At 46.4% G+C, this 27,260-nt stretch overlaps 1 protein-coding gene across 4 annotated transcripts in view; it reads left to right on the top strand.

The window, feature by feature from the left end:
* The window catches only part of Pknox2 (PBX/knotted 1 homeobox 2), a 261,265-nt gene that overhangs the window by 115,740 nt on the left and 118,265 nt on the right, over positions 1-27,260 (top strand). The window contains exon 3 of one of the 4 annotated variants that reach the window (XM_029543247.1): positions 2,846-3,037. The exons of the other annotated variants lie outside the window; for them this stretch is intronic. The gene's annotated coding sequence lies outside the window, so the exon portion shown is untranslated. The remainder of the gene's footprint in view (positions 1-2,845; positions 3,038-27,260) is intronic. 4 annotated transcript variants of the gene reach the window in all.

Below are 27,260 nucleotides of genomic sequence, written 5' to 3'. Positions count from 1 at the left end.
ATGTGCCCAAGTAGAAAGTGCACGGCTTTCTGTTACTAAAATCTGTGTCTTTTCTTCATTTAGGATAAAACAGCCCTGCCTTGTCCCTTACATCTCCCAGCATCCTTACATCCTTATATCCTTAACATTGTCTGCATCCTTACAGTGGTAACATCCCCAAATGGCACCAGACATTGCCAGACAGACAGAAGCAGTAGCCTCATGTATCTACTGGGAGCCATGTCTAGTGGATCTGATGGGTATCCCTTGACATCAAGTGACTTACAGTTAGCTGGGGTGGCTGTTGCCACCATAGCACTGTTGTCTGTCCTGGCTGCTTTGGTGGATTCCTGTCTTGGGTCTTACTGCTGAACTTGTCAACTAAAATATGCCCAGCCCTCTAAAGGGCACTTGACAAGGAGGCTGTGTCTGCCAGCTTCAATTTAGGAGCCTTAGAAGCTGATAACATCTTGAAATCTGCCTTTATTGTATGTCTAGTTACTTCCTATTCCGAAGCTCAGTTCCTGATCTATAAAATGGTAACCTGCTATGAATTTCACAGCGCCATGCCAAGATTAAGTGAAATAAGAAAGGCTTACCACAATGACTAGAACACAGCTGTCTCAGTGTGAGGCAGACATTACAAATCACAATCACCTGGAGTTATAATCCACACATGGGTGGGCCCCACCTCTGCAGTCAGTAGATCTGGCCTGGGTCTGAGAGTTTACATTTTCAAGGTCCTAGTGATGTGACTGGTATGGACACCACACCTTGAAAAGGACTGACCTCTACAATCCAATGGGAGGTAGGTCATGATCTACTTAAATTAGAACCTTGTAGCTCTCCACCTTTGCTTATGAAGGCATCAAAGCAGACTGGATTTCAGACTGTGGTAGTCCAACAGAACTTTCCACAGTAGTGAGAATGCACTTGGTCTACGCTGGCCAGTTTGGTAGTTGCTAGCCACATGCAATGACTAAACATTTAAAACAGCCAGACAAGTGTGGGACTTAATTATATTTATATTAATTTAATAGCCCTGTGTGACTATTACCTAGCATGTAGGGTGATAGAGAACAAATTTCTGTAAGATCTGAAGATGTGTCCAATGGTCAGGGAGCTGAATGGCTACACAGATACCACCTCAAGATCTTAGACTGGAGTCAAGACACCACATTTCAGCCACCCGCTCCTTTGGTATGTTCTTAAGGAAATTCTCAAGACCTTGGAGGCCAACCCATGTGTCTTAGTCAGGGATTCTATTCCTGCACAAACATGACCAAGAAGCAGTTTGGGGAGGAAAGGGTTTATTCAGTTTACATTTCCATACTGCTGTTGATCACCAAAGGATGCAGGACTGGAACTCAAGCACGTCAGAAAGCAGGAGCTGATGCAGAAGCCATGGAGGGATGTTCTTTACTGGCTTGCTTCCACTGGGTTACTCAGCCTGCTCTCTTATAGAACCCAAGAATACCAGCCCAGAGATGGCACCACCCACAAGGGGCCCTCCCCCCTTGATCACTAATTGAGAAAATACTTTACAGCTGGATCTCATGTAGGCATTTCCTCAACTAAAGCTCCTTTCTCTGTGATAGCTCCAGCTGTGTCAAGTTGACACAAAGCTATCCAGTACACCATGGATCTCTACCCACCCCTCAAATACCTGAATACCTAAGTATTCTGCTCAGCCAGGGTCAGGAACAGTTGAAACACAGGCAGCATGGAGTCTGTGCATCCAAGCGGAATGATGATGGACCTTTTAGGGACAGTTCTCTTTTTGGCAGAGATGCGCTAGAATGGTTCAGGGACAGAATGAGATATGACATTCTCTCGATGGAAATAGGAAAAATTGAAAAGCAGTGTGATCTGTTAAACTATGGAAGAACAAGACGGTTGATTAGAAGAAAATTTCATATGATCCCAAGGCTAGACATCTGGTAGACGTTTAGAAGAGGGGCTGGAGAGATGTCTGAGAGGTGAAGAGCACTAGCAGTTCTTCCAAAGGTCCCGAGTTCAATTCCTGTAACCACATGTTGGCTCATAATCATCTATAATGAGATCTGGTGCCCTCTTCTGGCTTGCTTGCATACATGCAGGCAGAATAGTGAAAATTATATCTATGGGGCTGGAGTGGTATCTCAGTAATTAAGCACACTGGCTGCTCTTCCAGAGGACCTAGGTTCAATTCCTAGCACCCACATGGTGGTTTACAAACCTCTGTAACTCCAGTCCCAGGGGATGTGACACCCTCTTCTGGCCTCTGCAAGAACTGCATGCATACAGGCAAAACACCCATACACATAAAAATACACATTTTTTTTTTTTTAAATTAAAAGGAAGTGATGTTTGTGGCTCAGATAAAAAGATGCTTGATATCTCAGCTCAGTTCTGTGTGCAACAAAACTACACAGGGTGACTCTCCCAGAGTCACTCTCACAATGTGTGTGAGAGAGAGTAGTAGTAGACTTAGTGTGAGAACCCCTCATCTCACACTAAGTCTACTGTGCTTGGGAGAATTATGTAACATAACGGTGAGCATCTCTGGTCCTGGGAGTTCACAGAGAGAATACTTAAAGCTATTTGTGCCACTCAGTAGCTAGAGGACCACAGGCAAATTATGCAACCTCCTTAGCCTTGGTCTTCCCATCTGTAAACAGAAGTGACCATGGTACGCACATAGAGAGGTGCATTGCTAAAAAGCAGTAAGTACTTTTTAGATGGCAAGGGTTATTATGTACCTGTACCACACTGACCTCCCTCCTCGTCTCACATGGGCACCACAAGAGCACTTCTGGGAGCCTTGCCTAGAGTGTGTCTTATTCTGAGCTCTTTGACTGAGTAGAGGTGACCTCTCTGCCCACAGGCCCTCAGGGGTGTGCTTTTGCTTCACAACAACAACCATGATGAATTGTAGTGCCTGAAACAGCCAAGACACAAGAAATAGCATCACCAGAAAACCAACTTAAGCCTGGCCTGATTTAGTGCAGAGAAAATGACAGCTGCTGTGCTCGGCTGGCTTCCACCCAGCAGAAGGCTATTTTTTGCAAATAAAATGGTAAGTTGCTAATCAGAAAGATAAATTAAGAAGCATTAAGATAATGATGGTCTAATCACTGTCCACACAGAGAATTGCTAGAGTGGATATCCAGGCTACCAAGTGCTTGAGCACATTTGGTGATTATTTGTATTATGAAGGGAATGATGGACCCCAGGCCTGGAATCAATCTAGCTCAGGAAATACACAAATCCAACCTCCACCAGGGACTTCTGGAGGTCAACTGTTCCCCTGCTGGCCTCCATCCCTGCTCTGAACAACCTCTCCCAAACCATTCTTCATCTCTGGCTGTTTTATCACTGAGTGTCCCCAGCTTCTGTGAAGACATCTCTTAGTCCTGCTGTTTGGGTGCCCAGTATGCCACTTCTCGGGGACTGGCTGGGCTCAGGGGGCGTGCTCTACACTGAGAGTAACAGAAATGGCCCTGTTTGGGAACAAGCTGGTGACATGGAATAGAAGGGCATAGTGGTGCACACCTTCTATTCCAGCACTCAGGAGGCAGACACAGTCATATTGATTACCGAGTTCAAGGCCAACTTGGTCTACATAGTGAGTTCCAGGACAGCCAGAGCCAAGTAGACCCTGTCTTGAAAACAAGAACAACAAAATAAGTTATATTAAAAAGAAAGGTGATAAATACTCAAAATTCTCTCCTTCCTAAGCATTCTACCCTCAGCCTTACCCTTAAGGTTATTTTCATCTATCAGATCTGTCAGGGAAAGACTATATGATATGTGCTGCTCTGAGCCCCTTTCCAACTTCATGTTTGGAAACTGTACGTTAGTACCTTAAAACTAACCACAGTGAAAATGTCCTTCTAGAGAGCTAGTTACATCAGCACACCGCTGGTCTTAGGATGTCACGAGTGAGGGCTGTGGCATGGTGAGGGTTCCTAAGGCACTGTAAGAAAAGCCCCAGCCCGGGGTCAGACACAGCGCATGCTCAGTTCGTGGTAGCTGTGGGTCAGACACAGCGCATGCTCCGTTCGCGGTAGATGTAATTGGGCAGCATGGATGCTGAGAACCAATGTCGGGCCACAGCACTGACCTCAAAGACAGGTTAAAAACTACAGTGGACAGGCAGTAGGAAATCTGAGAACCTCGTTTGTTTGGATTTTCAAATGCATGTGTCTTCAAAAATCAGATTGAACAGAGCCAAATCAGACCTTGAAAGTATTAGGACAGTGCCATCAGAAAGTAAAGAATTCCGGCCTGAGAGATGGCTTGGAGGTTAAGTGCACTGGCTGCTCTTCCAGAGGACCTGGGTTCAATTCTCAGCACCCACATGGTGGCTCACAACCATTTATAACTCCACTGCCATGGGATCTGACACTGCATACACATGTGGTACACAGTCATGTGAGCAAACCACCAATACACATAAAATTCAAAAGAAAAAAGGAAAAGAGGAGTGAAGTCAAGAATTCTTATGGAACATAAAATGTTTCCCATGGCTGGAGAGAGCACTGTTGTTTCAGAGGAATTGAGTTCAAATCCCAGTACCCATGTTGAGTGGCCCAGAATTGCCCCTAACTTCAGTTGCAGAAGTATCTAGTACCTGTGTAAGCATACACACACACACACACACATACACACACACAAAGTTCTAGAAGTATCCATTAGCTGTGTAAGTTCTCGTTCTCTCTCTCTCTCTCTCTCTCTCTCTCTCTCTCTCTCTCTCTCACACACACACACACACACACACACACACACACACATGCACACACACACACACACACACCATAGTGGAGGCAGTGCTGGAAGGAGAGGAGAGTTACAGTATTTTTGTTGTTGTTGTTTTGTTTTGTTTTATTTTGTTTTTTTCCTTTACCACATGGGTCCCAAGTATTGAACTGGGGCTGTCAGATTTGGCAGCAAGACCCACTGAACTATCTTGCCAGCCCAGAAATGGATTTCGTTTGCTCACTGTTTTTAAGTGAGTTTCAGCATCTAACCTACAGTCACTAACTGGCAGCACCTTTGTACATTTTCTGAGCTTATCCAGGGCCACTCCTTGCTGCCCACTGAGGTTATAAAGGAAAAGAATACTGAGCGCCTTGTCCCTACTGTCAGCCTTTATTTCTTGCCTGGACTCTTCTGGTCCTCCCAGATCCAGGGCACAAGGATTGTGACCAGGGCTGTGCTTTGAATTGGCACCTTCCTCCCTTTCACAAAGTTCCTTAAGCATCTGGGTTCCTTGGGTTCTAACTTTAGGGTCATCTATAGCCATGGGAACATCCTCATGTTCTAGGGGCTGGTGTTGCCATTTGACCAGAGCCTCCTGGAGATGCCTTGATGAGAGTGTTTGCAGACAGCACATCCTGTGTGCACACAGAACACAGGATGAGTTCTCCTTGTCCCTTCCCAAGAGGGAGGACACCATGGCTTTCATCCTGGAACTCAGGCTGTGTGGACTCTGGAGCAAACACTTCTGAGTTTCCTGCTGCCTGGGAGCTTGACAGCCCAGGACAGGAGGTTCTCCTGGCTGTGGTTTTTTCTGTCTCTCTCTCTCTCAGGATACGGCAATAATTTTATGAGGTACACATTTTATTGCTCCCATTTTATAGATGGGAGCACAAAGGTTTATTAGCTTAGTCAAAGTCACATGACTTAGTGAGTGATGACACTCTGGAGCCCAGACCCAACCACAGTACCATGCTTTCTTTACAGAGCAGATTGTGGATGAAGGGAACATAGCAAGGCTTTGGGACGGGCAGGGTCAAGGCAGTTTCCATGCAAGATACCGACCTATGCTCCCTCAACTCCACCAATGGGACCTGGCAACCTTGAGCCCAGTGGGGCAACTCATACCAGTTAGCTGCATAAAGCTGCTGTGGCCCCTGCCCTGGGGAAGGACACACTTTGCAGTCAAATGTTCTGGGGTCAGCACTCAGGAGGCAGAGGCAGGCGAATTTCTGAGTCCGAGGCCAGCCTGGTCTACAAAGTGAGTTCCAGGACAGCCAGGGCTATACAGAGAAACCCTGTCTCAAAAACAAACAAACAAACAAAAAACTGTTCTGGGGTCCTTGTGGAAAGAATCTGCCTCCTCTGCCCCATATCTGCTAGGAAGAAAGGGTTTCCAGGACTTGACCCTTCTCCCACGCCTGCCTTCTTCAGTCAGCCAGTGGCTCCTTCCAGCCCCCTACCTCCTCCCAACGCATCCCAAGTCTGGATATCTTCAGGCCGACCTTGGACAACACGTGGCTTTGGGCTAATTCCTGGCTGAGTAGGTGGGGGAGGAAAGGAATTGGAAATTCCTGAAGACTCAGTCTTCTGAGGGAGCGAATGAATCTTCTTCCTCCCGGGTCTCCTCAGCAGCTGCTGAGCGGCAGAATTTATCGGAGTCCTTCACGCTCTGTGACAGACTGCTAATGAAAGGGAGGCCAGGCTTCTGTGCCTGCCTCCTTTGGTTTCTTATTTGTTAGGGGATTTTATCCCCAAGAGAAGACAGGATGGTGACTGGAAGCCAGGAGGGCCTCACAGAGCCCTGTAGCTTGTCAGCAGGGTTTGGCTTGAAAGGGCCCGGCTGAGGGCCACCCAGGGGGCTGTTCCCAGCTCCAAGTACCTGCCTGGGATGTGAAACATGCCTTGAGATTAATGGGAACCAGATGGGCAGGGAGGCCCCCTCCACCTGGCCTCCTCTACAGCACTGCTCAGACTTCTGGCACAGTGGAGAAGCCTTTCTTAGGGTTCTCTGATCTTGGGTTTTGCTCCAGGCCACATGCCCAGGAGCAGAAGCCAGGACTCCTGGCCTTCACTGTCTGTGTGGAAAGATGAGGAAGTTAAGTAGGACCTCAGAGGTCTGTTGTCTAGCAGGATGGTTCTGGGCCCAGGCTACCCATGAGCTTTTTAAAGCTACCTAGGCCTGAGCCCTACCCAGACCACTACATAAAAACCCTTGGAAAGAGGGCCAGGCGCTTGTTATTTTAAAAGTTTCCCAGATGTTCTCATATGCTGCCCAGGTTGAGAATCACTGGATTCCTTGTAAACACTTCTGGATTGAGGAAGTGGCTACTCCAAGGTCACATGGTCAGGGCTGCAGACTGTCTCTTGCTTACAGCCTTGAGTCTGTTCGTACGTGCTGTGGTGACCCTCTCTTAGTGTCCCACGACTCGTCAGCCTCATAGGATGCCTGTGAAAAACCCCATGGCCTTTTCTCTTCTGCTCTGCATATTGACAGTGTCCCCAGCTCTCTCCGAGCGCACACCACCTCTGGGCAGGTGTTGTCTTACCACTCTGACTCCTCCGAGTGCTCAGAATGGGGCCTCACTATTGAAAGCGTGGTCTGAGGACTGATGACATCAGCGTGGACCAGGAGACTGTGAGAAGTGCCTCAGCATGCCTCCCTTCACTCAGCCCAGACCTGAGCCTGAGTCTACATCCTAGCCCAGATCCCCAGGAGGTTCATAAGCGTCACCGCCTGCTGTTCACAGTACACCATCTATTACATCCTCCCCGGCAGGTCTCATCTCACTGACAAAACTGCTTTCTCCCCGAGAGCAGATGAGATTGTGCACACAACTTGGGGCAGCACAGCACAACTCTAAGTATGCAGTGCCTCGGATCTTTCTGCTGATGTGGACCCATCTCCCTCAGCTATCCCAGGCACAAAGAGTTGAGAAGTCCTCAGCCTTACTGACTGAACCCCCCAGCTATCCTGGACCCTGCAGAGCAGGTGAACTCTCTCCATTGTCCTATGGGAGATTCCTATTGGAGTGGTCCTGAGGAAAGGAGAGAGCATCCTCCTTCACAGACATTGTGCATAGGGATGGTGCCCTGGTCATCTAGGAGGATGCAGTGTTGTTACTTGAGCCCTCTTCTCCCACATAGGAATGATAATATGTATCCCACTACATTCTGGGGTCCCCTTCCATGTGAGGCATTTAGAAGGCATTCAATAAGGTGCTCTTAAGGAAAGTCAAGGGAGACCACAGAAGTGAAGACACATTGATACTTTAGAGTCAAATTGCTTTCTTCTTTCCCATGTTTCGCATGAACAAACAGACAAACATTGTCAGCCTTGAACTCTCAAGTTCTGGGTCAGAGTTGAACAGTAACAGGTGTCCCCTGGTGCTCTAACTGGAGTCCCTGGGGAAGAAGGGCGTGTTCACAACAGAGCTTGTATCTGCCGCCCAGGGCCAGTGTGGGACTGGGTTTAGCCAGATCTGAGTGGACGAGGGAATAAGAGTGAGGCAGAAGATGCGAACCTTAAATCACTCCCCTAAAACAATTCCTGCTCACCACTCGAGTGTCACCCTGTGCTCATTAAATGTGTAAACACCTTCACCGGAGGCCTCTGCCTTCTGGATGCTTTATCCTTTGCCCAATAACTGTTAATCAGCCAGCAACAGAGCAAGCCTTGTGAGGGCTGGGTCTTGCCTGGCAACCACAATCTGCTCCTATTTCATCTAAAAATGATAATAATAATAATAATAAAGTGGATAGGTTGTTGTGTTTCTCTCCCCATCTCCAGCATGAAAGACTAGGATCAGAGCACTCTTCCATCCCCACCCCCACCTCTTGATGAAAAATTAACCAGCTGTGCAGAGCGAATGAATCCCTAAAGGAGAACAGGTCTCTGATGTGAGCTGGGCTGGGTTCTGGGAGCTCCAAAAAATCCTCCTGATTGTTAATTCTCTCACCCCTAAATCCTCTGCGCAGCCACTGACAGGTGTGTACAGCATGCTAATTGGCCACTCCTTCCGCAACCAGCTGTGCCCAGCAACTGGTGGAGCACAGAAGCCCTACTTGGTCTTTTGATGTGATGCAAGTCCCTGTGTGCTTCTGGGGCAGCTGAGTCATTTGGGGGTGTACTTCTTGTTTATTTCTATCTATATCTACTCTTTGATAGATATAGATAGAGAACAGAACCTGGATCTTATTGGCATCTGACCCCAGCACCTGACAGACACTGACACATAGAAGTGATTGTACTGAATAAATGAATGGATGAATGAAGGAGAGCTTGGCTAAAGGCCAAGTCTATGTACCAGGCACATTTCAGTCCATGGGACCCCATTCATACGTGCACCCATTCATTCAACAGACATTCATTAAGCAACGTGGTTCATTCATTCTTTATTCTCATTCATCTATTCATTCAATGTACGGCCTTGTTCTAGGGCTAGGGATGCGGAGATAAGATATTCATTCTCTACTCTCATTATGTTGCTAATGTGGTAGGAAAATAGGTCAGTAACCTGAAAACAGTAAGCCGGCAATAACAGCCTCCAGGATGAATCCGCGAAGCACTGTGGGAGCCAGAGGTGGCCACCCAAATCTACCAAGGAACAATACAGAGAGATGACATCGGAGAGTCGGTAGGAGTTAACCACAGGAGCCTTGACAGGCGAAGGGTGTGCCTGGCAGAAGTTGCTAGGCATGCGGGATAAGGCCCTAATACCAGTTCCCTGTTGATGGAAGAGGTCAGAACCAAAGGTTCCCTACCCACTTCTTGAGTTGCCAAGCCCTGCTCTGGCAGGATAGACAAACAGCAGGTCAAGAGACTTAGATCATGCGCCACCCATCAGAAGTAATGCATGGACCTTAAGGCTAGCTGACTCCTGAGGTGTAGTTTTACAGTGTATCCTCTCCCACATATGCCTGAACGCATTGGGAAGCATTTGCAGGTAGGGGGGGTTATTTCTCCAGAGGCCCTTGGTGCTTGTTGTACCCATTCCAGAGCAGGCAAACACACTATGTGGCCTCTAAAAAGCACTGTGCCAGACTCTCTGCCTATTGAGCAAAGATTGAACTATTTTCATAAATCCTAAGGTAGCCACTACTGGACACATTGGATCCACATTAAAGTGAACAGAGAATAACCATTTGAGCCAACCGTACCTCTCCTAGATGTAAACTCCAAAGATTAATAAGAAACAAGCATGTATTTGCACACTCTGATTTATGGCTGTATTTTCTTATTGATTGATCAAATCTAAAAATAACCAAGTGTTCATCCTCTGTTGGATTTCTATAACCACCCAATGGAATATTATTCTGCCACAAAAAAGGAATGACATTCTGGCACATGCTACAACACGGATGAACCTTAGAAACACTATGTTAAAAAAACACAAAAAATGACAAAATACTACTATATGATTCTACATTATGAACTAAGTCATCAATTAGGAAGTAAATTAGGGTTGCCAAGGGCTGAAGCAGGTGAGAGTGGATTATTCTTGCTTTGAAAGGCATAGAATTTCTGCTGGGGTGGGAGAAGAAAATTAAGACCAGATAGTTGTAAAGTTTGCATGTATGTGTGTAACTCAGTGTGGGTGTAACTATAGCAGTGGACAGCCTGCTTTTAAAAGTGGTTAAAATGCATATTTGCTTTATATGTATGTTTTCACAATTTCTTTTTTAGTTTCCTTTTGATTTTGTTTGTTCATTATGTTTGTTTATTTTGAGATAGAGATTCTCTGTGTAGTGGTAGCTATCCCTAAAACTGACTCTGTAGACCAGTCTGGCCTTGAACTCAGAGATCTGCCTACCTCTGCCTCTCAAGTACTGGGATTAAAGGTTTGCAACCTTGCCCAGCAAGCCTACAGAAGCTAGCATTCCCAGAAGGTCTCTCATCCAAGCACTAACCAGGTCTGACACTGCTAAGTTTCTGAGATCAGGCACATTCAGGATGGTATGGCCATACTGTTACTGCAAATTACAAGAGACCCAGCAGTCAATACTTTACCGCTGTCTTCTCTCAGGCCTGCATACCCAGCAGGCCTTGCTCCCTCCAGGACTCCTCTAGGCATTCAGTTCTGCCAGGCTAGTGTGTTTCATTTTTTGTTTTTATTTCCTGCATCTGCTACTACCAGAATCTATTATGGCTCTCTGGGGCTCACGCCCCTGACAGCGATTATTTGTACATGTAAATCAGAGAACCAGGGACAAAGCCTTAATGACAGGCTCTTTGGAGGTAGCAGAGACAGCAGGGAGAAATGAGCCAGCCCCCCATGGGACCCCTTCCTTGGGTGCAGTGTTCAGAAGCCGGGTTTGGTGACGGTGCTGATTCCATGTCCAGGCTCACAGACTTTGTGAAAACAATGTGGATTCTGGATTCTGGATGCACTTGGGATGTCCTGCACTGATGGGACTCAATCCTTGGCTCCCCCTTCAAGGCTGGGCCCATAGCAAGCTCAGTTAGGACTGGCACATTTAGCACACATGGGAAGACAGCGTTCTGTCAGCTTCTCTTTGCTATTAGAAGCAGGCTCTGGTTTCTCTTTATAGTCCACAGTGCCTTTTGCCTGAGAAGGGATTACCCTGAAAGACAGGAAATGTATCTATTCAACAGTGGGAACACTGGGCTAGTGGTATGGCTCAATGGCAGAGCTTGCTTTTGCTTGCATGAAGCCCTGGGCTCTGTTACTAGCACTCCCCACAAGTTGTGACATTTATCAGACCCCAAAGAATACTGGAAAGGAGGGGGGTACAGGGTAAACCTGAACCCACAAAGTGTGGGTGTCATTTGGATTTTTGTTGTTTGAGTTTGGGGTTTGGGGATAGATGGAGTGGATATGTGAATACACTTACTGGACCCTCTAAGCCTGTTAACACAAGGACACAGTAAGTCACAGGCTTTACCAGTGTTAGAAACACGATTGTTGACTTGAAGGGTAGCTTGGCTGGTAAAGTGCCTGCCTTTTTACCCACAGAACCTACAACAAAAGCTAAACATGGTCTCTCCCCAGCCCTAGGGAGACAGAGTTATGCATATTCCTGGGGCGTGCTAGTGAGTAACACCAGGTTAGTAAGAAACCCTGCCCAAAGATAGGGGAGAAAAGGGAGGCTAGTGCTTGAGGAACAGTACTACCCAGGTACCTATACCACACACACACACACACACACACACACACACACACACACGCTCATACAAACAAAATCCCACTTTTGTATATGCATACAATATCTTTGGGAGACAGACACAAATTATAACAGTGATTGCCTCTGGGGATGCAATGGAAGGACAGAGGACTCAGAGTCAGAAGCAGAAGAAATATGCATATAGTTCAGATACATACATTTGCATGCATATTTTTCCATATGTAATATATATACAAATAATTTTCTACTGTTTAAGTTTCCTACCATATGCTTTTCATTGGTCACTCAATAAATAACCTTTTCTTTATTTCTCTGTTAGCATGTCTCAAGCGGGCTGCTGAGTGGCATTTGTCGGCCCTCTTCCTCCCTCTGGGTTCTCTTGGTGTTTCTCAGGAGTTTCGAGTAGAGAGGAGCTCTTCTGTCTCTAGTGTGCTCAGCCAAATGTTGAGTTTCCTGAGTTTCTTCCTTCCCAACTATCTAGTTTCTTGTTTTCCTGGACAGGAGCCTAGGTTTTGTGTCTGGGTTCTCGTTCCCTCTGGGTTTCATTCTGTTACTGTTCAAAACACTCCCCCAAGAACCCCTGTTTGTCTTTTGTAAATCTTGTCTTTCTAAACTCTAGGAAAAAATCCACCATTGCAAGCTCATATATGGAGCACTCTTCCCGCCCCCTCCCTCTCCCTTCTCCTCTCCCCTCTGTAGGTGGCTACCCCTCTCATTTCCCTTTTATTTCTAACTAGAATGTCTTCAGGATGGCTAAGGATATTACTTTTACTCTTGTTTCCCCCAACACTGATTAAAGGAGCTTTTTTTTAAAAAANAAAAAAAAAAAAAAAAAGAAAAAAACAACAAAATAAAGGACTGTTCCAGAACATTCTGAGCAGTGGAAAACTGCCTGTAAGGAAGGAAGCTGCCTCTTCAGCTGGGCTCCTTAGTTCCCCGCCACTAATGCTATAATAATATTTTTCTTACATCACAAAGCTCCCTGTCCTCCCTATTCTATTTAATTTGTAATTTCAGACAAGGATTTCCATGCTAACTAGAGGAAACCCAAAACACAAATACAAATGATTTCCATTTGAAGTTGTTTTGAATATTCCTGGTGAGGAACTAGCTGCTACCAGATTTTCATGGATTATCTCCTTCAGGTCCATCCGTCCATTAGTCAACCCTGAGTCCTAAGGCATCAGAACAGAAGCTCCTCTTCTCCTGGAGCTTATGGATCACAAGAGCAAGACTCAAAGGCAGGTTCAGGAGCTCAGGGAGATATTCTGTAGGTGGTCAGCTCAAACATGGAATGGAAGAAGCCAGGGCTGAATGGAGATGCTCGGGGACTATGTGGAAGACCTAGGGGCTAGGGCATAAAGGCTGTAAGGAGGAGGGGTCTGGAACAGGGTACAGAGGGGCATACCAAGAAAAGATATTGGGGTTGAGGACCACAACCCAGCTCTTGTCAGTGGGAAGATAACGTAAAAGCTGTGGGTATGCTAGGAGAAGGGACTGCCCACCAGCCCTAAAATTTGTTGTACATCATTTTAATCAAGATTTCTAGATCTGCATGAGAAAGGACAGACACATCTAGCTGCATCCAGAAACCGCTGGCTCCCTACTTCATTTGTCTTGGGTAGAATGTTGGGTCTTCTAAGAGTGAGGAATGAGACAGGATTAGGGGGAGAAAGAAAGGCCTGGCTGAGGAATGAGAGTTCTGCCTCACTAGGAGTGAGGACTCAGTCTAAGTCTTCAGTTTTTGAGCAGAGAGTGAAATAGTATATTCAGATCAATCAGGAAGATTGACAAGACAGCAAAGCAATATCAGGGCCATGACGTGTCAATATTTACCCATGAGATCTAAATTACATGCTACAGTTAACTCTAGGACTTAGAGCCAGTGTTGACATAATCATGATGCAAAGAATATGTTAACTTGAGATGGAAGTCCTTGGGAGAGTAAGCCCTGAAGACACAGGTGTGAGAGTCAAGTGTTCATAAGGATCAGGATGTGCGTTAGAGCAGTTGAAAGTGTTGAGTATGTGCATATGCATACCACATGCAGAGGTGTACCTGTGTGCACATATGTATGTACCACATGCAGATGTGTACTTGTGTGCACATATGCACGTATGTGTACCAACCACATGCAGATGTGTACTTGTGTGCACATATGCACATATGTGTACCACATGCAGAAGTGTAGTTGTGTGCACATTTGTGTACCATATGCAGAGGTGTACCCTATGCAAACATGTGCATATGCATACCACATGCAGAGGTATACTTGTGTTCACATATGCACATATGTGTACCACATGCATAGGTATATTTGTGTGCATATATATGCATATATGTACCTCATGCAGAGGTGTACCTATGTGCACACATGTGTATGTGTATGTGCCTGCTTGGATACATCTCTCATGAAAAAAGAGTGTAGTGAGGAGTCAGGAGTGTCCTTTGGGTAACATGGTAGTTTGAGGACAGGACATAGTGTGCTGGAGGACACAGAGAGAAAGAAGGCTTGCAAGGAAGCTTAGAGAGGGAGTCACAGGGAAGAAGGCAGATCCTAGTATCAGCAGTGACAATGAGCTATAGGACCATAAGGTATGAGACAAAGTCACTTCACTGAATTTGTCAAGAAGGTGACCTTCACAGATCTGTCTGAGCTTGAGCCATGGATTGCCCCTTCCTGAAGGTTGGCTTACCTCTTCTTTGTCTTTTGTTCAATGCTCAACATTGAACTCAGAACCTCCTTGCAAATGCTGAGCACGTGCTCAGCTGCTGCCACACCCTAGCCCAGTCCCCTCTTGTCTGTCCTGTGTTGGCAATTGGGTTCTGCCGCGTTATTCCCTCATAGATGGGTATTCTGTACACTTCCCTCATTATATGTGCGGCTCTCCCTGTCTGATATGTTTAAAAGCTCAGAGAATGTTCTTTTGTTCTCTCCACCCCCATACCAGGCAGCACAAGGAAGGCAGTGCTCACCATTCAGTAAAGGGCAAATCAAGGCTGCCAGTCACTCAGGTTACAGTCAGAGGTACAACACATCCACTGGGATTATCTCAACTACTTTTCTCCCCCTCCCCCCTTCAACCAAGTCTTCAGAAAGCTTATCAGACATGACACACCCCACTCTCTTGTTCCCCTGAGAGCCCAAGTTCCTGCTGTCCCCTGCCTGGATTACAGTAGCCTCCCAACCTCTCACCCCACTTTCCCCATTCTTTTCTGTTTGTGCTTTACCCAGCTGCCAGAGCCTCCATTTAAATGACAGTCAGTCAGGTCATATCACTCTGCTGCTAAAAAGGCCTCAAGAGGATTTCCTGCAGAGTAAACATTCAAAGCCTCCCCCACGGCTCACAGGCCCTTGGATGATTGGACGATCCAGATCCTGTCTGGTCCACAGCCTCTTCTCCGCTCCAACTGCACGGGCCTCCATGCTCTGCGCCCACTCCCCTAGCCCCACATAACTCTCGCCTAAGACACACTTCCTCTGGGGACAAGCATAGGTCTCTTGAGTCTCTGTTTAAATGTCATTTAACCAAGCAGCTTCCATGACTGCATTTATAGAGGAGGGAACCCCCTCCCCCACTCTTAGCACTTTAACCTGCCTCTGCATTTGCCTGTGTATGGCCTGTCTCCCCAGTTTGATCTCTCTCTCTCTCTCTCTCTCTCTCTCTCTCTCTCTCTCTCTCAGCAAGAGGATTTATTATACACGAGTTACACTTGGGTTACACTTGGCCACAAGAGAGAACAGAACTAGTCCAGAGTGCCTTTCTCCCAGTTTGAAGTCTGTCTTATGAAGTCAAGGAGTTTCTTTAATTGGCTGCTTTGAACTTGGTGCATAGAACAGTGCCTGACAATTAGTAAGTGATTAATAAGCACAAGGTAAATGAAAGAGAAGGGAAATCAGCATGGGGTGTTTATTACGTGCTAAGTAGTGCCCTAATCTGTTCACCCACATTGTTACGCTTCTCAGCAATCCTGGTGCACAGTTGTCCACTAGTGTCCATGGGGGATGAATTCCAGGACTTCCCTCTGGTACCAAAGTCAACAGATGTTCAAGGCTCTTAAGAAAAATGCGTCAGCATTTGCATATAAACTACACACATCCCCCAGTGTATCCTAAATCATTTCCAGCTTCCTTACCAAACCTAATACGATATAAATGCTCTGTAAGTAGTTATCTGTGGAGTTGTTTAGAGACTAAGGACGAGAGAGAGAGAGAGAGAGAGAGAGAGAGAGAGAGAGAGAGAGAGAGAGAGAGAGAGAGAGAGAGGTGGGTGTTCAATACACACACAAACTAACAACCATTAAGTTGTAGCTCTGTCTACCTGATACATATAAGTTGGCAACAAATTACTAGTTCAATCCATCCATAATTGAATCTGAGAGGACAAACCAGTGAAGTGCCAAACTGACTGTGCTGTGCTTCCTGTTGTATAGATGATGGAAAAGACAGAGAGAGAGATAGGTCAATCTTTATTTAAACAGAGTTTAGATGGAGGTGGATATCAGGAAGTGAGCAAATTGGTTCCAGTTTGAGCTCACTCATTCAATGGCAGACTCTTTCTGGACAGAACAAGACTTCCTCTCCATCCAGTGGTGGCCCTGGCCAGTTAGCTGAGAATTTAAAGTCAAGTGAGGGGCACTGGAACAGGAGCAGGAGGTCTCAGTCAGTCCCCCAAAGGGTCTAGGGATGTAGAATCAAAGATGGAGTGCTTGTTGATCATTCCCAGGGCCCTTGAGTCCCACCCCCAGTGCTGCTCTAGAACTGAGTCTGAGAAGTCTCCTTGGACTGAAGGTGACTCTGAGGTAAATCTTTAAGAACTAACACTAAATATTAAAAAAACGAGTTTTTCCTGCCAAATAAAGACTTGAACCTGGCGTATGGGACCCTTCCAGCCTTGACAGCCTCATTCAGGGCCATCCTTCATCATCAAGTTAAATTCACTATTTTCTACCTTTGCAAAATGCTTTTTTTCCTCTCTCTAGAACACTCTCCTTTTATCTAACCCCATTTTTATTGGTTGAGGCTCAGCTCAGTCATATGCTCCATCTGGGTGAAGCTTGTTCTTGTCCTTGAACCCCATGTTATCCTCCCCATAGACCTGCTCGCTGTCACCTTCTATAACTCCTGACACAGTAACCCCTCCAAAGACCAACAGCCTAATCACCTTAGTTCTTAGGGCTGGTATGTATTATGATAGGACTGCTGCTATGTGACATCACGAGACTGCCAAATTGTGACATCACAGGACCTGTCACATAGATATGAGAGACATGATTGTTGGATGGAACTGTGCTAGAAAAGAGAAGGTTTTGGAAGCTTCTGGGGACGCAGGTGTGGGTTGAAGGCACTTGAGGTGAGTCAAAAGAGGCTAGACTGAGTGGTTACTGGGTATCCCTCTGAAGGTGGTGTTAAGGAAACAGATGGAGGAGCACCTTGGTGCTGGAAAGACAGACAGATACAGATGCTGAACTACAGACATCTGGAGAAGCAAGCAAGCATCTCACTGAGAGACAAGCCTGTAGGCTAGCTTGTCTCCTGGGCTGGAAGCTGCATGTGCACCTCAGGAGCAGCATATTTGGCCACAGAACTAAGGGCGTGGGAGAGCTGCTCACCCTGCACACCTGCTCAGTCTTCAGCCCAGGAGTTCACTGAGTCGGAGGCTCAAGCTTAAATGGAGCTTAGCTCTGCTGCAACAGCTGGAGGGGCTGACTTGACTCTGGGTTTGGTAAAAGTACCGTTGTTTCTTTCCCAGTACCCTCAGTTCTTACAAGGTGGGGAGCCTGGGTCCCAGGTCCTGTGTTCTGAGCAGTGGGAAGAACAGCACACATCACATATCAAATGAATAATTAGAATGAAAGAGTGATGCTGGATGAATACAGGAGAGCAGAGATTTGTTATTAGAATGAATGAATCTGCCCAAATGAATGAATGAAAGCTGAGCTTCAGGGCTGTTAGAAGCCCCAAAGTTTGGTCTCAGATTACAATTCTTGACCTTTGACACATTCTCAGGGTCTTAGGTAGTCCTCTTCCGTCCGTTTCTCAGACCAAGTCTGGCCATCGGCCATCATATCAGAGTGCAAGAAACTGACACTAACATGTTTGGGGTCACACTCTCAGCTTTGTTTATTTGTTTGTTTGTCATTGGTTGGTTGCTTGGCTGGTTGGTTGGCTAGCTGATTTTTGGTTTGTTTTCCTACCTTCTTTGACATAATGTAGGATTTGGATGAGCCACTCAGCTCCTTCCCCGTGAAACAGAGATGACCAAGGGCCTTGGGAGAACCACTGATAGTACAAAAGTGGGTATGACTAGGAATCAGGATAAGGAAGCTTACAGTCTTGCTACCCTTACCTGCTCAGGACCTTGAGCATGCTGTGCAGCATCTCCAGGCCTCAAACTAGTTATCAGTTAAATGCTGTTAACAACATTGGTCATGTTGGTCTCAAAGGACTGTCGTGAGCAATTGATGACATAGATTTTTTACAAATGCCACTGGTCGAAGGCTGGAGTTACTGTCCTAACTAACTCCTAATACCCAACTTGGAGTCAGAGTATCTTCCTGCATGGGCCCTCTGCTTCCTGGGCTCATATTGTAGTCCTGAAGAGAGCAAGGGACTCCCTAACAGCTATAACACAAACCCAGAAGGTCTTTTTCATTCTCTCTTCTGGTTTCTGAAGCTTCTCATAGCACTGTGCTGGAGATGAGCTGGCTGTGGGCCCAGGAGACAGATGACTTTCCTCTGTACAAAAGGCTGACACCCCACAAAGCTCTGCACCAATGGTCTAAGTCAAGGCTACTGTCCTCTCCTCCCTGCCTTGCTCTCTCTCTCTCCAGGGGGGCACAGGATGACAACTGGCAGCTGGTTCTGCACTGTGGAGCCACCTGCTCTGCATTGTGGATGTGGGGTGGAGGGGATGGGAACAGAAAAGAGACCAAGGTTAGTGGCTCACACATGAGCACAGAATGTTATCTTTGGAGGGAGCAAAGCTGGACCAGCATAAGAAAGGAGACTGTTCTTTGTTCAAACCTCCTCCTGACACTGTCCATTAGAATAATAATAAGTTGTGGGTTTGGCTTAGTAGTAGAATTTTTGCCTACCAGCTAGTAATTTTTAAGGCATTATTACACTTATCCATTGGGGCAGGGTGGGTACTGTTGAGTGCATTATGTGGAGGTCAGAGGACAACTTGTGGAACTCAGTTCTCTCCTTCCTTTACCTGATAAATCATCTCTCTGGCCTAGCAGCTAGAATTTTTTAATACCATGCACTTGGCACCATGCTGAACAGTATTATTCTATTTAATAGTATATAGCATTCTTTACACCCCCATTTTATAGATGATACCACAAAGGCACAGATAGACTAAGCAGCTTTCCACAGTTCTTCAACTAGCATTAGAACCAATATTTAAACCTAAACTCACACTCTTAACTATTATAAAAGGAAAAGGAAGACAGATTACTAAACAGAACTTCCAGATGTTTAGTGTGTTTCTGGGTGCCTGGAATGCAGGTGAGTGTGTGTGAGTATAAACTGGTGAGGGAAATGGCTACAGAGGAGGGGAGAGGGATTTGAAAATGCCTGCAGAAGCCAGATATTGTTTGCCCCAGTAGAACTTTCCTCGATCCAAGCATGAACCCTGCATTTTGTCTCTAAGGGTACCTGAAAGCTGAGCTCCCTGGACTCTCAGAAAGCTGCCTGGGTCCTAACACAATGCCTGGTGTATCACAGGCCTTTAATATTTGTTCAAGACTCAAAGGTGATTAAACAAATAGGCAAATTTCCGGGCTACGTGTTGGCAGAAGGGGCTGTACTCGCCAGCAAGATTGCAGTGTGGCTCTGGGCAAGTCTTGGTCTCTGTCCCCAGCCTCCTCTTCTAGAAACAAAAGTGCTGGTGATACATTCTTCTATCAGCCCCAGGCTGAAATGTGTTGCCCCAAGTTGAAAGTCTGAGCTGGAAGGCGGCAGCTTTGTAACCTCCAGAGCCCTGGCTGGCGCTAAACTCAGGAAGTGCTATTCGCACCTCTGATCAGAGGTTCTGATCCGATCCGATCCACTACTGCTGCTGCTGCAAGATGTCTATGCAAGAACAGAGCAGCACATGCAGAAAGATAGTCTAGGTGTACAAGGTCCTGCAGTCCATGGGGGTAAAGGGTACCAGACTGCCCTTTGCCTTGGCTCGATCAAGCTTGGGATCCTAAACTCTCACCCTCCAAAGGGAATAGATTTCTACATGCAGACAGAATATGGCATCTCACTTCCCTCAGCTGGCAGCATCGAGTCGATATTTTTCTGTGGTGCAGACAAAGTAAAGAGAGTGTAAAGTGTTGAATTGTTTGGCATTATCAAGGATTTCAGCTCCCCAGGACTCCTGCATAAAGAGATGGAAATTTTAGCTGCCAGAGCCAAGAAACACACAGAAATATATGAATTTATTACATATTATCTTTCCCTCTTCCAAACAGCCTTGGAAATGTCAAAAGATCATCTATTGTCTCATCATTGATAAGAAAACAGTTTGGGTTTAGTGGACTCAGGGTTTGGGCACAAGGCAGACAGTGAGAGGCCGTTGGGGACGATAGTGATTGCCCAGGATAACCTTCAGGAGACCCAGCCATCTCTCCAGCTCTCATTTGCTGGGTATTGATTTCTTGAAGCCAGGAAGAGATGTGTTGCCCTCTGAGTCAACATTTACTAAGCACCCACTGTGTGCAAGTACAAGGAGCTTGGAAGCTGATGGCAAGCTGAGAGCAATCTTGGCAACTTAGACAGCTCTTTTGCCTGCCAGGAGAATCCAGAGCTGGGGGGTGGCTGTGCTGCCTGGAGGACGTCCAGGGAGCACTCACAGAGAAGGTGACATCAGAGCTGGACCTTGAAGAAGACACGATGCTGGCAGGGAGGAGAACAAAAGCATTTCAGGCGAGCAAAGCACAGTGAAGATGACATAACCAGAAAGGCCATATTTGGTCTCCAGACCTGGAAGCTTTGAGAGATGCAGGGAACTGGTCACTTCTGCCCATGAGCTACCTGCATCCCTTACCATCCACTATGTAACCAAGGCCTTGTCTGGTCAGAGAGCCACTGGCAGTACTCTCTGAGGTCCATAGAGGTGAGGGGTTCACCTGTGGTACCTGCTGACCACTGGCATTTCCCTGCCACCAGCAGCAAGACTAGCTCTTTCTTACCTTAACTGAACTTGCAGGCCTTCAGGGAAGAATTCAACCTCTGGCTTGTTTTCCACTATCTTGCTTGGCTGGGGGGAGCCTGGATTAGGGAACTGTTGACCATTCCATATTCCAGTGGGGGACAAAGTCAAGGGGATTGAGGCCGGCCAAGGGAGTGTCGCTGTCTCCAGCTCCACTGTATCACCAGGTGCCATGAGTCTCCTGTCTCCACAGCACCTGATGAGGAAGAGACACTGGCCCTGCTGCCAGGCTTCTCTGGCCAGACTATGTCAAGGGCAGTTCTGAATTCCCTCTTCCATGCCTTCCTGGGAAGCCTGAAAACACAGGGGTTAGCTGAGTTTGAAAACTTCGTAGTTTGAAAACTGGGTGCAACCGAAGTCTGACCCCGCCGTACCCTAACACATACACATTAAGCGTTCTATTTCTATCTATCCTTCCTGACTCCCACCTCCAGAGATGGAGGAGAGACCCTGTTTCATATCAGCTGGTCAAAAAAGAGCCAGCCATTTCCCCAGCAGCTTTACCTGCAGAGAACCAAGTGAGAAATACACAGTTCCGCCAACTTCCAGAACCGGAAGCCCAGCTGGTTAAGAGGCACTCTAGTCCTTGGAAATAAATGCAACTTGAATTCCTCACCATTAAGCTTACTCTGCTTTTCTGTCTCCAGAGCCTTTCCATGTTTACGTTTCTTAGGACTCTCCAGTCATCCTGAGGGTACTGTAGAACAAGCTTTGCACAGCCCTTGTTTTTACAGTGGGTGGATAGGCTGTATGGTATGCCTGGGTTTATACTGCTAATTAACGGCAAAGTTGGCATTGTGGGTCAGACTCAGAACTCCTGACCACTGCTCCAGATCCCCCTGCCACAGCCCTAGGTAGATGTCTAGATAGAAAAGGATACAACTGGAGGGGTCCAACCTTCCCTATGTGAAACCTGAACTGCTCGAGGAGTGTGTGGATGGTGAGCTCCTAAGGCCCTGCCTCAACTTCTTTCACCACAAATCATGGCCTTCAGGAATCCTCCCAATTCCACATGGCCTAGCCTCGTGACACCATCACGTGGATCCTCCCCTTTTATCAAAAGTACCTGTACAGTGTTCCTCCTCTTCGTGGGAAATGTTGGCAGGAATGGAGGACCAAGCTGTGTCCACATCACTGATGGAATTAGTAGGTACTCAGGAAATAATACAAAGAATTTATTACCTAGGCTGCTGCACTTGGTAAGCTGAAGCAGGGAGATCGGCCTGGTTATATAATGAGATCATGTCTCAGAGAAACAGAAAACAGGGGCTTGATATACAGGCCTGAGGATCTGGGTTCAATCCCTGGAGCCCTCATAAAGGTAGAAAGAGATCATTGACTCTACAAATATAGCACTCACTGGCCTCCTAGAATAATAATAACAACAAACATTATATAAATAAATAAAGATATGGCCAAGCATGGTAGCACAGACCTTTAGTCTCAACATTCAGGAGGTAGAGGCAGGCAGATCTCTGTGCATTCGAGGTCAGCCTGGCTCACATAGGAAGTTCCAAGAGAGCCAGGACTACATAGAGAGACCCTGTTTCTCTGTGTGTGTGTGTGTGTGTGTGTGTGTGTGTGTGTGTGTGTGTGTGTGCATGTATATCTATACATATATATATGATGAAAATACAACCCTCATACTACTGAAAAATATATTGTTTGTAGGAAAGACATTCTGTTTATTGTATGTTGGCAAAGCAAATAGAGAGGTGCTTATTTTCTCAACCCACTGCAAGACTGTCTCCTCCTCTATCACCCCGGTTCTCCCCTTCCCTCACATAGATGCAGGTGATTCCTATAAGTAAAAAGTGACCGGGACACAGTACAGGTGAATTGAATCCCAAGGGGCTTCTTTGAAAATACAGGATGTTGCAAAAATCTAGAACAGCCCTCTTTTAGGGAGGTGAGAGCTTCGGGCATGGTGGCCTTAAAATAGGTCTCCTTGGGTAGAGACCAAGAAACGACGATGCCCTAGACACCAGACTGTGTCCCAGGGGTCTGTCTCGCTCAGTTCTGGCCTTGAAGATTTTCCAGTCTCCTTTGCTGGAAAGCCCCTGGCTTACGGGAAGCTGGGTGTTATCTTAAGGTCTGTAATCGGCCTGCCTGCTTTTCCAGCTGGAGCTGTTCATTCAGAACAATTAACATGCAGTTTAGAGCCAGAATGGAACATATGGCAGGGGGTCCCCAGGAGCCAGCACGTGGCAGCCCAGGAAGGAGGGGAGCAGCCTAGGAGGCACAGGAGGGGGTGTTTGGAAAGGCGGGCTCTAAAGCCTGTTGCCTGGACCAGGTATACCAGGATTTCATACTGGAAGAAAGGAAACGAAGGTTGGAGCAAACTCCATATGCATCCCAACACTATGTGGAAAAACCCGAGAAGTTCCATAAACCTATTTCTATGGTATTCTTCCCCAGATAGTTCCAGGGCAAGTACCAGGGAGTTGTTTGGGGTGAGCACTGGGAAACAGAGGTGCTCATTCATCCTCCATACATATATGCCCTGTACTGTATACTGATTTGGGTATTAGCAATCAATCTGTGAAGGAAACTCAAGGTCTTTGTTCCCCATGCAGTTGTCATCCCAGGGTGGGTGGGGCATCACTCAGTTAACATAATACGTAAACTGCTGAGAGTGTTGGGGAGCATGTTAGCCTTGAGGAAGAGTTGAGGATCTGAAAGCTTGGAACCAAAATGTTTCCAGATTTCAGTTTACTTTATTTATTTATTTATTTATTATTTGTTTAATTCTAGTATTTATTTGCATGTGCAAAGAGGTAGAGATGAAGCACAAATATAAACACGATTCCTTGTGTGCTGCATACATTTGTATGTACTCGTGTGTGTGTGTGTGTGTGTGTGTGTGTGCACCTATATAGATGTGCATGGGTATAGAAGCCAGAACTCCGTGTCAGGTGTCTCTATCGCTCTCTAACTTACTTTTGGAGAAAGGGTCTCACACTTACCCGGAGCTCACAGATTTGGCAAGGCTGGCTACCCAGTGAGCTCTAGGACATTTGCTGTCTCCACCTTTCTAATGCTGGGGCTACAGGGATGAACTATCAGACTTGACTTTTTAAGTGGGTTTCGGGGATCCAAATCAGGTCCTCATGCTTGTTTGGCAAGTATTATACAGCTGGGTCCAACTCCCCTTAGACATGAAATTCCTTCATGTTTCATGTGCACCTTATGCACATACCCTGGAAGTAATGTCATATAGTATCTATAGTGTACATGCATTTCTACTACAACCTGTGACATGCCAGGTATGGGGTTTTCCAATTCTAGTTTCCTATGCGCCCTCCAAAATGGTTCAGATTTTAGAGCACTTTTGATTTTGGGTTTTTGCACAGAGAATAAATCAACGGCACCTGGCAGTATTTAATTTATATTCAATGATGTGATAATTCAGCTTAAAAAAAAAAAAAAACATGGTCAGGTTTTCTAAGCTAGTACGTGGGAGTCTGGATCCTAAGCTTCTGGCTACCCTCGCCTTGCTTTGAAGATGGCTAAAACGCCTACACAAGGGAGGTGTTTGCTCAGGTTTTCCAGTGTGTCCATAGAAGTGTTCTCAGAAAAAGCCAGGCCCAGCCAACTCTGCGCTCTTTGCCACTCAGAGAACGCCGGCTCTTCATACCTTCCACGTGCCCCAGCTCAGAAGCCATCATGATCTGACAGTGCCCGCTCATGGGGCACCCACTGGGCCCTCTGGGGAAGAGGTGCAGAAGAGCACTGCCACCCACCCCTAGCCCATGCCTACTGTGCTCAGGTGGTAAGCAGGTGTCATGCAGGGTCTGGAACCAGACAGCAGCACTCTGGTTTGGAAGACAAATGGCACTAACCGCGCTGAGGGTGAAGGCGGGGGTGGGGGAAAGAGGCAAGCTGATCGAAACACTGTGATTATGAGACTTAAATCGGAGCCCAGGGCAGGTAAAGAACAGAGCTGTAAATCCAGCTTTCCTGAAAGAACATTTTGGAGGAAGCAGATACAAGCTCACCTAAAATATGTCTGAGATGAGAACCAAAGATCGTTAGTTTTGAGAAAGGGTATAAAATGCTAAACATGGTCTTTATTGGTCCTTTTAAAAGCCAGGTGTAAAATACTGCCATTCTCAAGATTGTGTTTTTCCTTTTCTTTTTTTTAATGGCAGAAATTAAAATCTCTTTAAGCCATTAGCTGTCATTCCCCAAGGTGAGACCCTGAACCAGCTCTGCCAGAGGCCCCTCCATTTAGTCAAGAGGTGTGGCAGCCACTCCACAGAGCTGAGCTCCTCCACCTGCACCCCTTCCTACCCCCTTGGCCACATTGGCACCAAATGCCCAGCCAGCGGCAGGTGGCTGAAAGGCTGAGAGGTTTTATGGGTCTGCCCAGCAGACCCTGTCTCCCACCAGTTGCCAATTTGGCTGCTTGCTCCCTGCTCACAAATACCTAACTCTAAAGATATTCGCGCATGTACAACCCTACCCCAGCCCCGCCAGAGCGGACTTGCCCCTGGGGGTCAGCCCTTCCAAGACAGGCAGCCTTCAAGCTGTCTAGTGCGACCTTGGTTCCCAGAACTGCTTTTCCTGGGCTGGTCTTTCTTTTCTGCTTCATACTTTCTTTTTTTCCCTTTCTTTCCATCAAAGGCTGGTGCTACCCGAGAAAAAGTTCATAAAAATGTTATGTCCACCATAAAACCCCTAATGTGGCATTCTGCATGATCCATGCATTAACATTAACATTTCCCAGACAGTTATTGTGAGATAATGGGCCCAGCTATAATTCAGCAGTAACGTTCCTTCGAGCAAATGTTATGGAGGAATAAATGACTTGCAGAGTGTTGCCGCTGTGATGGAGGCGGGGGCGAGGGGAGCAGTTTGGAAATGCAGACTCTGGACCTTAGAGACCCTGTGGTGTCTAATGGAGGGGCCCGGGGCTCTTTCTAAGACTGACCATGGGCTTCCCTGCCCTCTGATACCATATTTCACATATTCCGATCTTTCTTCATAGCTGTATTGGGAAAATCTACTAAGGGAAAGGATTTAAGACCTCTAGGTCATAGGATGGGGAACTGGGTGGTGAGGGCCTTTTTTTCCCCCACTAGTATCCTTCTTGTGTGCCCAGCTCATGTTACACTAATCTCTGCTGTAGTGCATTACATTACACGTGATAAAGTTCTTACCACTTTGTACATTACTATTTTCAGAATATCTTTTCTTCTTTGGCAATTCCATACATGTATACAATGCAACTTTATCATATCTACCCCCCCTTACTTTCCCCCAGACACCTAACAATATGTTTCTTTGTGTCTTCACTTTTATCTTGTTTTAACCCACTGAGTCCAATTACTGCTGCCTGCTGGAATGTTAACTGATCTTGTAGGCTTGATCTTATGTAAGTAACCAGTCTGCAGTGAGTTCATGAGTGTAATGACAATGTCCTCTTCAGAATACACCCTTCTCAGTACACCTTCCCATCTGCCATTCTTCCCGCCCTCTCCTACAATGTCCCTTGAGCCTTGGGGACAGATGGGGTCATATAGACGTCCAGTTTAGGACTGAGTGCTCCATGTCGCTTATTCTTAATGTTGGACTCTTTAAGGGTCTGTGCATTAACTGCTGCCCACTGCTAGTGTGTGGCCAAGGCTGAAAGCAGCACTAATCTGTGAATATAAAAGTCAATATTTAGAAGGCAGTTTGACAAGTCGTCTTTTTATTAAAATAGCTGTAGTAGATACTCACCCCCTGCCATGCCAAGGCCTGTAACCTTCCAAGCCATGGGCTTTTGACCATGTTTACACCTAGAAGGCATAATTCTTTCCTGTGGATCAGGCCTCAAATCCAACCAGAAAGCAGTTGGTTACCTCAGGAACATTCATGACAGTATCGCACCAATGGGCATACCTTGCTGGGGAGATTACTATTGTAGCATTCCGTTCACTGCTGGGTGACTCTACTGACTGCTTCTCTTCCCTAGAAGCCGATAATATAGCATCTTCCTACGTTATGACGTCTAGCTAGCTGGAAATTTTCAGGTTAGTTCCAGCTTGGTTTCTCGGTCTTTCAACCAAGTATGTTGTGTCTTCGATAGTAGAATTTTACTACCTGGTTCTGGTGAGCAACCACAGCAATGGCAATGGCCTGTGTTATTTTAAGGCTGTGAGGCCTCCTTGATCAATAACTCATAGAGAACATATGTAGAACTGT

This window comes from Mus pahari, chromosome 10, assembly GCF_900095145.1.
Source record: "Mus pahari chromosome 10, PAHARI_EIJ_v1.1, whole genome shotgun sequence".
In the NCBI taxonomy this organism is placed as follows: Eukaryota; Metazoa; Chordata; class Mammalia; order Rodentia; family Muridae; genus Mus; species Mus pahari.
This window is presented reverse-complemented; position numbering and strand designations above follow the sequence as displayed.